Consider the following 14,184-nt stretch of genomic DNA (forward strand, 5'->3'; position numbering starts at 1 on the left):
CCTGTAACTTCATCCTCTGCTGTGGGTGTTCCTTTGGTTCCCAGGTTTGGTTTTGAAGACCAAGGCCTAGCCCTTGGGAGCCCCTTTTTGCTATGAATCTAGTCTAAGGTAAAAGGCTGAGGACCAAGAATAGCTAGTCATGGGTGTGTGTGGGGGTGCTTTTGGTCTCCAGGCTCAGTGCTCCATACATCAGAGACTTTAAAAAAGAATGTTGAGGATATTTTATCAATTAAAATCTCCATAGAGATGGAACTGAGGCTCACCCATGAAGTCATCAATGGGGAGATTCCTGGCACCAGCATATTACAGGCAAAGAGGGAAAAACCATACATGGAAAAGAATTGGACTGGTCCTGCAGCACAAGCACCTGCAGACAGTGTCTCTGGGGACACAAGGATGTCACTCAGTACCATGGATGGCCTCTCTGTGGTAATCTTATAGGAGGACCTAGTCAGGAGCTGCAGGGTGGGTGGATCATGTTGTGCCTCCATGGGTGAGGGCCTTCACCCAGCAAGGACATTACTGAACAGTTAGAACCTTATCCCTCATGTAGATAGGCCAGGTGACTGGGTGTGAGCTCTCAGGAAGGAGGACGACTCCAGGGATTTCCTCAGTAGGTTCTCAGGACATACATTTCCAAAGCCCCAGATATGCAAAACTCCAAGTCTCAGATGCCTCCTTTCATCACTACCACTTTTGCTTCTACTAGCCTTGGAATGAGGAGGGGTGAGGAGAGGGCGAAGGGGTGAGAGGGAGGGTCTTTCCATGTGTCATGGCTTTAGATGCTGCCTTGGCTTGCCTTGGCAGCCCTTCTGGCTCCTATTCTTGCTGCACTTGGGCCAGGCGGTGGGGAGGCAGAGGATCACCTTACTCCATCTGCAAAAATGGAGTCCCAGATGTGGAGTCAGGAAGACTCACCTTAACTTCAAATTCGGGCTAGCTGTGTGACCCTGGACAGGTCATGTCACCCTGTTTGTCTCAGTTTCCTCCTTTAAAAAGGAAGCTAGAGAAGGAGATGGCAAAGCACCCCAGGCTTCCTGCCAAGAAAACTCCAAATGGGGTTATGAAGAACTAACTGGACGTGACTGAAGAACGAAAACAGCAATAAAAGGGGATTCAAGGAATGCAGTGAAGACTCAGGATCAGGGTCCCCCTGACTCCTTCCTAGGAAATGAGTCATATTGAGATATCCCACAGTTGGGTGTCCCTCCACCAGGCCCCCTTCCTCTCCTGTCTCACTGTCTGGGAATGTCTCCATCTTCCATCTTGCTGCCCCCCGATCTTCAAGGATTCCACCCATCTGCCAACCTACTGCCTCTTTGTCTATCAGCTCTCTCTCTCTCTCTCTCTCTCTCTCTCTCTCTCTCTCTCTCTCTCTCTCTGTATATCTATATATATCTATATATCTTTGTTTCTGTTTCTCTGTCTCTTTTTTTCTCTCTGGTCTCTCTCTCTCTCTCTCTCTCTCTCTCTCTCTGTATATCTATATATATCTATATATCTTTGTTTCTGTTTCTCTGTCTCTTTTTTTCTCTCTGGTCTCTCTCTCTCTCTCTCTCTCTCTCTCTCTCTCTCTCTCTCTCTCTCTGTCTGTCTGTCTCCATCTTTATCTTTCTGTCTGTCTCTGTGTCTGTCTGCCCATCTTTCACACCATCCATGATGCCCTCACATCTTTACTTGTTGGTTGCTATGCTTTGGCTCACCCCGTCTCCCATCTCCTAGCTTCTTGATTCTTCTCTTCTCCCAGGTACCTGGGCTCAGCCTCCAAAGTCACGGGGACAGAAACCTGGTTCTATCCTGGGCTTAGATACCTGGGTCACCTTAAACTTCCTCAGTTCTCTGGGCCTCAACTTTGCCTTAAGTAAAGAGTAGACTATAAGCCCTGCCTTGGTAGGATCCATCAATCTATGGGATCATGGCATCAGGGATTTTAAATGGCACAGGATCCCAGAGATCAGTCTGCCCATTGGTAAGCAGGTATTAAGCACCTACTATTTGCCACTCTAGGTACTGAAGATACAAAAAATTGCTTGCTTCCCAGGAGCTCCCAGTAGGCAAGTCCCTCAGCCAGGCTGTATTGGAGGGAATGAACAGCAGGAAGCAGTCCCATTAAGAGGGCCTAGGGAAGGAAAGGGGAATTTTAGTGGGGACTGACAGAAGGTAAGGAAGTCAGGAGGTGAATTCCATGAATAGAGGAGAGTTGGGGGAAATGGCCAGAGCTGGCAAATGGAGGACTGTTTGTTGGAGGACCTCAAGGAAGTCAGTGTTACTGGATCCCATAGTGGATGGAGAGAGGGGTAGTGTGAGGTGGCAGAAGACTGGAAAAGGGAAGGGGAGGTCATGTCAAGAAGGGCTTTGGATGCTAAACAGAGGATCTTACATTTGATCCTGGGGGTGATGGGAGCCAGTAGAGATTTCTGAATGGGGTTAGAGAGAATCTTAGGGTCAGGTTTATATTTTAGAGAAATCACTTTGGCAACTGAGGGGAGAATGGTCTGGAGTGGGGCACATGGTCCAAGTGTGAGGAGATGAGGGTCTTTGGGTACAAGGTCAGAGGAGAGAAGGGGGGCCCCATAGGAGAGATGTGATGAAGGTCTTGGCAATAGGTTGGGTCTGTGAGATGAGAGAGCATGAGGTGGGGATAATCCCCAAGCTGCAAACCTGGATTTCTGGGAGGATGGTGGAACTCTCAACAGCCATGGGAGAGTCAGGAGGACAAGGGAGTTTAGGAGGAACCATAATGAACAAGTTTGATTTGGGACATATTGAGTTTCAGATGTAGATAGAGCATTCAAGGAAAGATGTCTAATCTATAGGACAGTGGAGATGCCAGACTGTATTTTGAGAGGTGAGAGTTGGCTAAATCTATCTGGGAATCATAAGCATAGAGACAATCAGGGAATCATGATCATCACCTAAGCTATCACATGGCAGAGGAGAAGAGGTCCCAGGTTAGGACCTCAGGGCACTCCCATATGGGTGGTTGTGAGGTGGAAAAAATCTGCAAAACACAATGCGGAATAAGGATGAAGGTAGGAGAGAACATTGCCAGGAAAACCTAGAGAAAAGGAAATGCTAATGAGAAGAAGATGACTCACAATGTCAAAGGTAGTAGATAGGTCAAGAAAATGATGATCAAAAAGAAAGTTACTAGATTTGGTCATTAACAAGTCATTGTGGGGGGGGCAACTAGGAGGACCTGAGTTCACATCCAGCCTCAGGCCACTTGAGACTCACTATGTAAGTCACTTAGCCCTATTGCCACTGGCCCCCTCCCCCCAAGAGGCCATTGGTAACTTTGGAGAAAGGATTTCAATTGAATGATGAGAGGACAACCCAGACAATGAAGGAGAAAGGACAGAGTAAGAAGAGAGGAAGCACTTATGGATAATGCCTGAAGCCCCAGAGAGAGGAGAGAAGATGGGCTTGATGGTTCAAATTGGGTTTGTTTTTAAGGATAGAGAAGACATGGTCATGTTTGCAGGCAGTAGGGAAATAGCCAGCAGACAGGAAGAGTTAGATGTTAAGTGAGACAGTACGAATGCCAGAGGAAGCAATTTCTTGGGGCAGATGGAATGGCATGAGAACCCCCACCCCCACCCCCTATGCATGCAGAGGATTCTTTACTTTGCTAAGAGAAAGGCCACCTCTTCATGGGAGATTGGAATGAAGGAGAGAGTGACTGAAGACACTTGAGGAATGGGAGATGAGAAGAGGAGACAGGAAGGAACTCTTAGGGAATGGGCTTATTTTTTTTTTCATTGAAATATGAAGCTGACTTCTGAGCTGAGAGATATGGGAGAGAGGGAGCCATGATTGAGACATTTGGGAAGATTGGTGATATGTGGGCAAGGGAGTCAATGGTGTCAGGGGTGGGATGATGTGGTCTAAAGTATTACATGAACATGAGTATGAGCTTAACCACAGGCACTTTTCTTGCCACAAGTTCAACCACTTTACAGTAACATTCACAATAAACCAATTCATTTGATTTAGATATAATCTGGTTCCACAATGTTCTAAGGCTCAGGTGGACATGGTTGGGCATGGGGATGGGATTCTTCATCCTAGGGTAGCAATCCCCAAGAATTGTGAAAAGGACTAGAAGTCTTCTTGACCTCAGGGTACAGAAGCAGGAACCCTGGGGATGAGGGGACAAGGTGGGGGAAGAGGGATGAACTCCCAAAGAGGCAGGTGAGGGTTGGATCTAATGAAAAGCTTTCTAATGTTTTGAACTGGACTAGAACAAGTTTTTTGGGGGGGTGTTCTGCCAATACTGAAATCTGAGGATTCTCTGAGGTCACATGGAAACTTTCCAAAAATGTTCCCCTGGTCAATGTTGGGAGAGATTTGGACAGGTGGAGGCCTGGACTTCATGGACATCCCAGGTTTCTTCTGCCTCAGCAACAAGGAAACCACAAGAGGGGTTCATGTTCACTCCACGTCTCTCTAGTCCCACAGCCATGAGGATAATTCAGGATATCATCACTTCCCTTCTGGACTCTGGAAATCATCTCCTCATAGGTCCCCCTGCCTTGACTCTCTCCAGTTCATCCTACTGCCAAGAGAGAGAAGTGAGTGCTCTGGGCCAACCAACTCTTGAAGATGGGCTTCCTTTGCCCTAAAGGGAAACTGTTCCATTGGGCTGCAACCACTGCTGTGATCGTCATCCAAACTCGGCCTGTGTTTGGAACATCAAGGTAAGTGCCAGGACCCATGTCTGGGGCGGGGGGAACTATTGATGAGTAGGGAGACGAATGAAGCAGGGTCATATCACCTCCATGCCTTCACATAAACTATGCTGGTAGCCTGGAAGACGGTCCCTCTCCATCTCCATCCATTCTTCTCTCCTCTTCTATGAGTCTTTTCCTCCAAGGGGTTCAATTATAACCTCCAAGTGTTGACTCTCTCTCTCTCTCTCTCTCTCTCTCTCTCTCTCTCTCTCTCTCTCACACACACACACACACACACACACACACATCTATATCTACATCATCTCTATCCTCTCTCCCCTCTTGTCTCTGTCTCTATGACTGTCTTTCCAACCCTTTGTTGGAAATCTTTGTCTTTTTCTCCAGTCCTGTGTCACTGACTGCCTTTTGGACATCAAGAGTTGGTGATTCCAAGAGCTGAGATCCCAACATCTCAAATGAATTGTGTTCAGAGCTCATTGCTTTTCCCTCCAAACCTGCCCATCTAGCAGACTTCTGGATTTTCCCCCAAGTCACTCTCCCTGCACGTTCTCCAGGTTCAAAGCCTTCTTTACCCTCCTTCATCCCTTCCCTCTAACTCCCACCAGTTGCCACATCTTCTGCCTCCACAATCTCGCTCTGCTTGGCTCCCTCTCTTTCTCACCTGGATTCCACTTCAATTCAGCCCCTTGCACCCTTTTCACCTGCACAGCAGGGGTGGCCTCCTGGGGTTCTTTCACCTCTAGGATCTCCCCCTTTCCTATGCTCCACAAAGGATTTGCCCCCCCCAAAGCGATTTTCATAGAACACCAGGCTGACGATGTTACTCCCTTGCTCAAGACACTCCACTCTCCCTTGTGCCCTGAGGATCAACTACCACTTTCTCTAATATTTAAAGCTCTTCCCTGCCTTCCCTGCCTAGTTCTTTTCTCCCTTCCTCACAAACTGCTTCTGGCTTCTCCTAGCTGCTCCTCACAGTTGACATCCAGGCTCATCTATCTGGGGACCTTTATATAAGCTGCTCCCCCTTGCATGGCATGCTCCCCTGCCTCACTGCTCCCTCTCCCTTTGGCAGCTGTGTGTAGGATGAACTGGAGAGAGTCAAGGCAGGGGGACCAGTGAGATGATTTCCAGAGTCCAGAGGAGAAGTGATGCTATCCTGGATTAGCCTCGTGGCTGTGGGACTAGAGAGACGTGGAGTGAGCAAGTCAGCAAGCACTTAGGACTCACCCTGAGCCAGGCATTGTGGGGAACCCTGGGGATCCAAATAGAGGCTGAAGAAGAAAACCAGTCATTGACCCAAGGAGCTTTCTCCAATGGAGGAAGAAAACACTTCAAAAGGAAAAACTAGGGGCGGCTAGGTGGCGTAGTGGATAGAGTCAGGAGGGCCCGAGTTCAAATGTGACCTCAGACACTTAATAATTGCCTAACTGTGTGACCTTGGGCAATCCACTTAACCCCATTGCCTTGCAAAAACTAAAAAAAAACAAAAGGAAAACTGAGGGGGAGAGAGTTACAAGGGAGAAAGAGGGGGAGGAAGAAAAGGAGGAGGGGAAGAGGAGGAGGGGGAGGAGGAGGAGGAGGAAGAGGACTAGGATGTCCATGGTCAGATACAGAGCCAGTAGGGATGAATGATGGTCAGAATCAGCCCTTCCATCTACAACATGAAATCCCAAGGGGGGGTTTCTCCCACCAGTGGGAGAAGGGGCCAAAGGGGAAGAGAGATATTCTAGGGGAGTAGGCAACTAAAGCATGGTGGGCATGGCCAGAGAATCAGTTGCAGAAGCTAAAGAGAAGAGAGGGACTGAATGTCTTTGATCCTGTGGATTTGGAATCCTCAAGGCTTGGAAAGTCAGTAAAGTTACTAAACATTTTTAAGATGCTATTAAGTTGGGGCAACTAGGTGATGCAGTGCATAAAGCACCAGCCCTGGAGTCAGGAGGACCTGAGTTCAAATTTGACCTCAGACACTTAATAATTACCTAACTGTGTGACCTTGGGTAAATCAGTTAACCCCCATTGCCTTAAATAAATAAAAAATATTTTTAAAGACCCTATTAAGTAACAGACACTGACTGGATTCATGGATGGAGAAGAGTTGGGAGTTCAAGATGACCCCAAGCAGCATAGAGAACTTGGGTTCTCTACAGAACTTGAGGATTCAAGAGGAAGGAGAGCATTAGGGGAAAGGCACCAACTTCTGTCTTGGACGTAATGACTGTGATTCCATTGGACTGTAAGCCAGGATGAGGCCCTGTGGTGTGGTAGCCAAGGAGCTCATTTGATCGTTGCTATTTGGAGGCATCTGAGATCTCATTGAAGTGGGTACTCCCTCCACCAGAATGGATTGCAGCCAGTCCCTACATCCTGTGTGACTTGTGCATGGTCTCTTCTAGACCACCCACAGTAGCTTTCCCTTGCTTTCTCTGGGCCTCCTTCTACCTCCCTTGCCATGTCACCAATGAAGTACCCTGGTAACCCCTCCTACTCACCACAAAATGGACCCACTTTCTGATTCTAGTGGCATCTGTCATGTGGTTTCTCTTCCACACTTTTAGTTGGCAATGTGCCCCAGACCCTCCTGCTCTTCTCCTCAATGTTCATCTTTCAGAGACTGATTTTTCATTACCTCCCGCCATCTAACATCACTAGAACAATTTTGGTACTCTACTGTGCAGTTTGCCAGTTGGCTCTGGGCCTTCAGAGCACAATAACAGCCAATGAATTTGTAAATCTGGCCACCATGACTTCTATGTCTTCATGCATGTCACTGATCATAATGGGGCACATGGACAAGACCAGATTTCCAGAGCCTTCTCTTCAGGTTGACATTGATACATTCACGTTTACTCCTCAGGTGAATCTTTAAATCCAAATTTACCGAATTATATTGGCCACATCTCCCCATCTTGCCTGTAAGAATTATATGAGAAGCTGACTAGGTCAAACACTGGGTTAAAATCTAGATATTTTTGTGTAAAAGCATCCTTCTTCACTGCTGATATGATGTTTAACCAAGACCAAAATGAAACTGGTTTGGCCAGGCTTGTTCTGGAGGAAGCTAGGTTGGCTCCAAAGAATTGCTGCTTCACTTTCTAAATGCTTACACGCCTCCTCTTTAATAACATGTTGCAAATTTCCCTCAAAAGTCTAAGTCTATAATGTGGACAATCTTCCCTCTTTTCTTCTAATAAGGACACTGGAGCATCTTCAAGTCTGCTGTGTTCCTCTTGTTCCTCCCGATTTCTCCAAGGTCACTGACCATGGCTTAGCATGTATGTGGCAGGTAAGCAAGAAGCAGTGAGAACTATCAAAGCCGGGGCCTTTGAGTCCAGATCCAGCCCTCAGAATGGCCAGATCAACAGGAATTTCTCACCATTCCTAGAAACCAACTCAAGGATTTGCCCTCTTGATCCCTTCACCTGGAAGCAATCTCCTTCTTTCCTGAGTTACCAGAATGCCTCATCCTTCTCTTAGTGGACTTTCCAAACCCACCTCATATTGAAATCATTTTATCCACATTTCATCTTTCCCACCAGATGGTGAGCTTCATGTCAGTCTGGTGGGGAATGTATAGAACATTTGTTGAGTAAATGAATGAATGAATGAGAGTGCTGGCTTGTTTATTTCCACATTTGAAAAGAGTTAGGGTCCCCTTGGTGGAGACCCTCTTTTCACTGACAGAATGAAATCTTTCCACACCTTTGTGGATGGTTTTCATAAATTCCTGGTGGCAAAAACATTATTTCCTGGTGGCCATGCTACTGCTGAAGACCTTCTTCAAGCCTAGTGAAGCTGATAGAGACACTGTCTACTGGCAGACCCCTTCCCAAAGTCTTCCCATGTCAGCATTATCACAGCCACCACCACAGCCACCACTACCACTACTGCTACCACTACTACCTCCACTACCACTGATACTACTACTGCTACTGCTACTGCTACCACCACTGCTACTACTATCCCCACCATCACCACCACTATCACCACCACTAACAGGACTTGTATTACTATTACCTTTTCTCTATGACTTTAAGGTTTTCAAAGTTCTTTGCCTATGTCATCTAATTTAATCCTCACATAAACTTGTCACATATGTCTATTATTAATCTGATTTTACAGATGAGGAAACTGAGACTGAGAGAAGTTAAAGGGCTTGCCCAGGGTCATGTAGCTAATAATAGTCTGTGGCAAGATTCAAATTCAGGTCTCTCCTGATTTCAAGTCTGACATTTAATCTACCATGTCACTTTTTTGCTAACAGCACTCAGTGATCTTTAGAATTAAAAAAAAAACCCTCTCATTTATGGTCCTTCCTCGCCTGCCCCAAATTTCCTCCCAACTTTGTTGAGCTTTGATCCCATTCCCATAGACAATGGTTCAATCCAATGGACTTTCTTCTTGCTGCTCATCCTCAGCAATTCATCGTCCTCCTCTATGTCTTTGCAATGTCCTCCATGCCCACTCTCCCTCCTCAATTCTGCCTCAGAAATGTCTCCATTTCAAGTCCTTCCCTCTCTTGGAAGTTTCTCCTGCTCTTTTCCCCTCCCCACCAAATGCTCATGGATCCCCTTCCCCCACTACCTTGTATCTATTTTGTGGGCAGTGTTCAATCATTTCGCTCATATCTGCCTCTTCCTGACCCAATTTGAGGTTTTCTTCCCCAGCTCATTGTACAGGAGAGGAAACTTCGACAACAGAATGAAGTGACTTGCTCAAGGACACCCAGCTAGTAAGTGTCTGAGGCCAGATTTGATCTCAGGTCTTTCTGGGTCCAAGTCCAGTGCTCTATCCACTGTGATCCCTAGCTGCCCTATCTGTTTTGTCCATACATTCCTGGTTAGACTCGTAAATCCTAGAAGTTAGCTCATAACAAGACCTTAATAAATAATTGTTGATTGACTGAGAGAAACCAAGTCACCTTCCACACCAATGAGGCATCCAGAAAGGCCATGGATTATTTGTATTGATGATGATGATAGCAGGTTTCCATTTTTCCCTTGAGTCGATTATTTGTTTAGGTCACTGACCCTTAGCCTGGCATGGTGCTGCTAGTGTCTCCTAGGGCATTGCCCTCCTCAGAAGATGGAGGAGGGGGCAGCAAAGGGGAGAAGTCCTGCCCCACAGCAGCACAGTCATGCTATCACTGCTGCTTCTGACACTCATCACATGCAAACAGATGAACCACTTTTTTTTTTCACTTCTGGAAATACTGAAGCCTTGACTTGTGCAAACTTGGATGCCTCCCAGCTCTTGATGGCATAGCTTTAATCTGATGAATCGCTACTCTAATAGGCAGTTAACTGCTGTGATGTTAAAAGCAAACGATGGCATGGGAAGACAATGGGGCTCTGCTTTCCCCAGGGGCAGCCTGACCTGGCCAGGCTCCTTCCCAGAGCAGCCCAGAGCCAACACCTGCAATAACAGTTTAGAGTCACCCTGAATCCAAGATACCAGAGGGATGGGAAAAAGAAATAAGCAACCAGGGAGGGGAGAGGGAGAAAATGGAAGAAGCCCAGGCAACAAGGAGATTTTGAATCCTCTTTCAGAAGGATTTCCCCAGACTTGGTGTTTTGGAAATCTGAAGTCCATTTAAGGTAGAAAAAAAAATGGGAATGTAGAGAGACTTTAGTTTTGATTATGACTGTGCCAAGTGACTTCCTCTCCTTGGGCCTCAGCTTCCACATTTGTAAAGTAAGGGAGTTGGGCTAGAAAATGTCAAGGATCCCCAGATAGCCCAGCTCAGTTTCTAGGGGGTTTGATAGGGCAGAGGGAAAGCCCTGGCTGCTGGGCCTCAGCCTAGTCTAGCTTGGCTCTACCACAAACCCCAGCTGCCTCTTTCTTGAGATTCAAGGCAGAGGTGAGCTAGGCGAGAGCTCCAGCACACAGAAATGGCTTCAGGAAAGGAGTGCGAAGGGAAGGAGATGAGAGTAAGAGCAGGGAAAGTCCCCCAGGGGGATGTCTAAATCGGGTGACATCTTCCTTCTTTGTCTAGAACCGAGGTTCGAGATCTGACCTGGTTTCTCATCTTGTTGTGAGGGCAGATCATCCATGTGAGATGTAGTGCGCTCCGGTGGGAGAAGGTCAGAGCCGAGAGCTTGAAGGGTCAGGTAGCCATTCTCTTCTCTCCATTGATGCACTTACGAGTTTCTCTTGTTAAGTGTTCAATTAGGTTTCGCCCCTTCCCCCCAGCTTCATTGCATTCTCCACCCAGCAGATAGATGTCAAAGTGGGTAGAGTCCTGGCCCTGAAGCTAGAAGGATCTGAGTTCAAATCCTGCCTCAGACACTTACTAGCTATGTGATCTTGGGCAAGTCATTTAACCCTGACTGTCTTTCAACCAGGACCATCTCCCAGTCATCCTGATTCTTATCTGGCCACTGGATCCAGATGGCTCCAGAGGAGAAAGTGAAGCTGGGGACTCAGCACCCTCCCCCCATTCAATTTGTCATGGCATCGCCTCCCTGATATCATGATCTTCTTTGAGAATGAGGGACAAACATCATCACCCAGCAGCCACCAGTAATGGAATGTCCATGTCTTTTTAAAGGACAGAAGACACCATAGTGAGTGGAGAAAATCCAAGTATTAGAATTAGTCTGACTCTCCTATACTCCACAGAAAGGCGTATCCTCTCCTTGACATTTCCACCTTGAGGGGAGAGGGGATCCCTCCCTAGGTACTTTCGGCTGCTATCCTTGGGTGACTATTGGACTCTGCAAGACTCTGGTGACTCCTGCATCCTCGCCCCCCTTCCTGTCCTTACCCCCAAGTCTCTGTCCTGTGTTCACCTCATCATCTCCTCCAACATTGCTCTACCCTTTCCCAAATGAGAATCATCCTGTTTTATTTCCATCAAAACTTCCAAGTCCCACCTCCTCCATGAAGCCCTCCTAGATAGCTTGACTCTGTCTCTCCCTCCCCTGAAGCCTTGTGGACCCCATTACTTGCATCTGGCAAGTACTCACATACCTGGCTAGCCTAAAAACCTGGGTGGACCACAGAAGCTTCTTGAGGGGAGGCATCACATCTTAGGGATCTCTGCCCCCACCTCCTCTTAGTCCCTCCTTTCAGGGACTTCCCAGTCTGTCAGAAGGTCCCTAACCTTCCTGGCCTGGAGGAAGAGGTAGATACGATCACCTCTGAGGTGCTTTCCAGTGCCAGCATGATGATCCTGTGTGCCATAGGGAGTAAGTTGCTTCCCCTTTTTGAGACTCAGTTTCCTCTTTTGTAAAATGAAGGGGTTAGACTAGCTGAATTCCAAGGTCCTCCCAGCTTGGAATCTGGTTTCTTTTGACTATTCCCAATGGTCACATAGCTAGAAAGTGTCTGAGGTCAGATGGGGGGACCAGAGTTTCCTAATCCCAGACCCAGGACCACTCACTGCACGTGAAGGAACGGTGAAAGAGGGAAGACTGGAACCCAGAGCTCTGGGTTGTGGTGCTGCCATCCCTGGCAATCTGGGCCCAGTTCTGCTCTCCAGAAGGAACTTCTCCTCCCCACCCCCTTCTCCAGGCCTGGCAGGAGTGGGCTCAGCAAAGTCTGGAAGTCACGATGAACCTTGCTGAAGGAAGAACAATTAAAGTGGAAGCGTGATGGTAAGTCAGTGCTCAATGGTTAGCAGCTGCAGGCCCCCCCACCCCGGGCAGCCTCCCCCCATGCCTGCGCTGCCTCTGCCTGGCTGGCTTTCTCAGCCTGAGCCATCAGGTCCCCATGTGCACTGCAGGCGTGAAAAAAGAGAGTGGCTAATCCTTCAGCCAGCAGCTTTGATCCCCTTGATGTGATGGCCCCCGAGATCCTCCCCCACCCCTTTGGAGCAGGGCCTGCCTCCCAACGACATCCACCTCCGCCCAGGGACCTGGGAAGCCAGGGCCATTCATCTCCAGAGTGGGGATCAAAGCTGGCGGGAAGGGGGAAGGGGGAAGGAAGAAAGGGGGCAGGGGGAGGGGCAGGGGAAGGGGGAGGGGGAGGGGAGGCGTTTCCTCTCTTTGAAAGCTTCGTCTCACAGTGCTTCCTTTCTTGGATTCATTTGCTGCCAAGGCTCCAGTCTGAAATCCCAAGGAGTAGCCCATTCATATCAGACCTGGCCAACAAGATCGCCATTGTGGGGAGTCGTTTGGAACACCTACCACTTTGGGGTCTGTTTTCTTTTAAATGTACCAGCCTCCAAAGGGAGGCAACTTTGGAAGAGCCCCACCGAAGGAGCAAGATGCCCAGGGAGGGGAGCACAGGGCGGGATCAGGGCTTTGGTGGGGGCAACAAGCGAATGTGCTCCTTCTCCCCTCTCGGGGCTGGGCAGAGATGGAGACTTAAGGGGAGCATGGCTGTAGAGTTGACTGTGTGTCAGTGGGTCAATGAGGGGCTGATGATCATGCCACATGGAGCACTGGCTGGAGAAAGCTGGCACGATGAATCTAGAGATGAGAAGGCTAAGGATGGAAATGGAATGGAGTCTTTCATTAATCATGGGGGAATAGAAAAGGGAAGGGCTGAGGCTAGAGTGAGAGGGCTTGAGTTCAAATCCTGACTGCCCCCCATGTTAGAATGGGTGAGCTACTTCTCTACCCTCACTCAACCTCAATATTCTCATGGGTAAAACCAAAGGATTAGACTAAAGTCACTTCCTGCTCTCAATGATCCCATGCTCCTTGGTCTTTGTAGCCTATTGGAAGAATGAAGGCAAGAACCATTGCATCTTGCTTTATATCTCCAACCCTTACCCCAGGGTCTGGCCCACCATATATACTTAATGAATTAATAACCCTTAAAAGCGCTTTTGGAGTGACTTGACTTAATAGTTAATTAAAAGTGTTAAGACTGGGGGTCAAGATCTTAATATTGGCTTTGTGATACTCAGCACATCCATCAGCAGCTCAATCCTCTGATGCCCATCTATACAATGGTGAGAGTGGCATCAGTATTACCGATATCTTAGATCATGATCAGCGTTACTCAGGAGGACCTGGCTTCAGCTCCACCTTGGATGCTTCCTACTTATGAGGGTGACTGGGTGGAATCTGAGCTCCTTTTTAGTTCTAGGGATGCAGTTCTATGATATTAGTGCCACACACACTTACAGGTACACACACACACACACACACACACACACACACACATCTCCATCTCCATCTCCATCACACACATCCAGGATCATATGCTTTCCCCAGCCTCCATGACTTAGCCCCAAAATCTAAGGAGATGAATAGATTTGCTCCTAGTCACACAGGAAATTTTTACCTAGCTCTTCCTGACCCCAAGTCCAGGGCACTACCCACTGTGCTGCACTGCCATTAAGAATCCCAACAGAGTGGCTGTTCCTGATGCATACATTTGCTTTAGCACATCTACTTGGAAGTCTTCCATTCATCCATACCCAGTTGATCGATCCCAGACCTCTCTTTTCCCCTGCTTTGGACCGAAGACAGGATACTAAAAAAGTGAAATTCTTAAGGACTGTCAGCACAAGACCTTTGGGGATGGTCATTGGAGTCGC

General features: G+C 47.8%; 1 long non-coding RNA gene across 1 annotated transcript; it reads left to right on the forward strand.

Annotated features, from left to right (window-relative positions):
- Nucleotides 1–302: 302 nt before the first annotated feature.
- Nucleotides 303–8,292, forward strand: LOC141491555 (uncharacterized). Its single transcript, XR_012469637.1, has 3 exons — nt 303–429; nt 4,525–4,700; nt 7,887–8,292. It is a non-coding gene; the product is annotated as an uncharacterized LOC141491555 (long non-coding RNA).
- Nucleotides 8,293–14,184: the final 5,892 nt, after the last annotated feature.

This window comes from Macrotis lagotis, chromosome 6 (genome assembly GCF_037893015.1).
Source record: "Macrotis lagotis isolate mMagLag1 chromosome 6, bilby.v1.9.chrom.fasta, whole genome shotgun sequence".
Classification (NCBI taxonomy): Eukaryota; Metazoa; Chordata; class Mammalia; order Peramelemorphia; family Peramelidae; genus Macrotis; species Macrotis lagotis.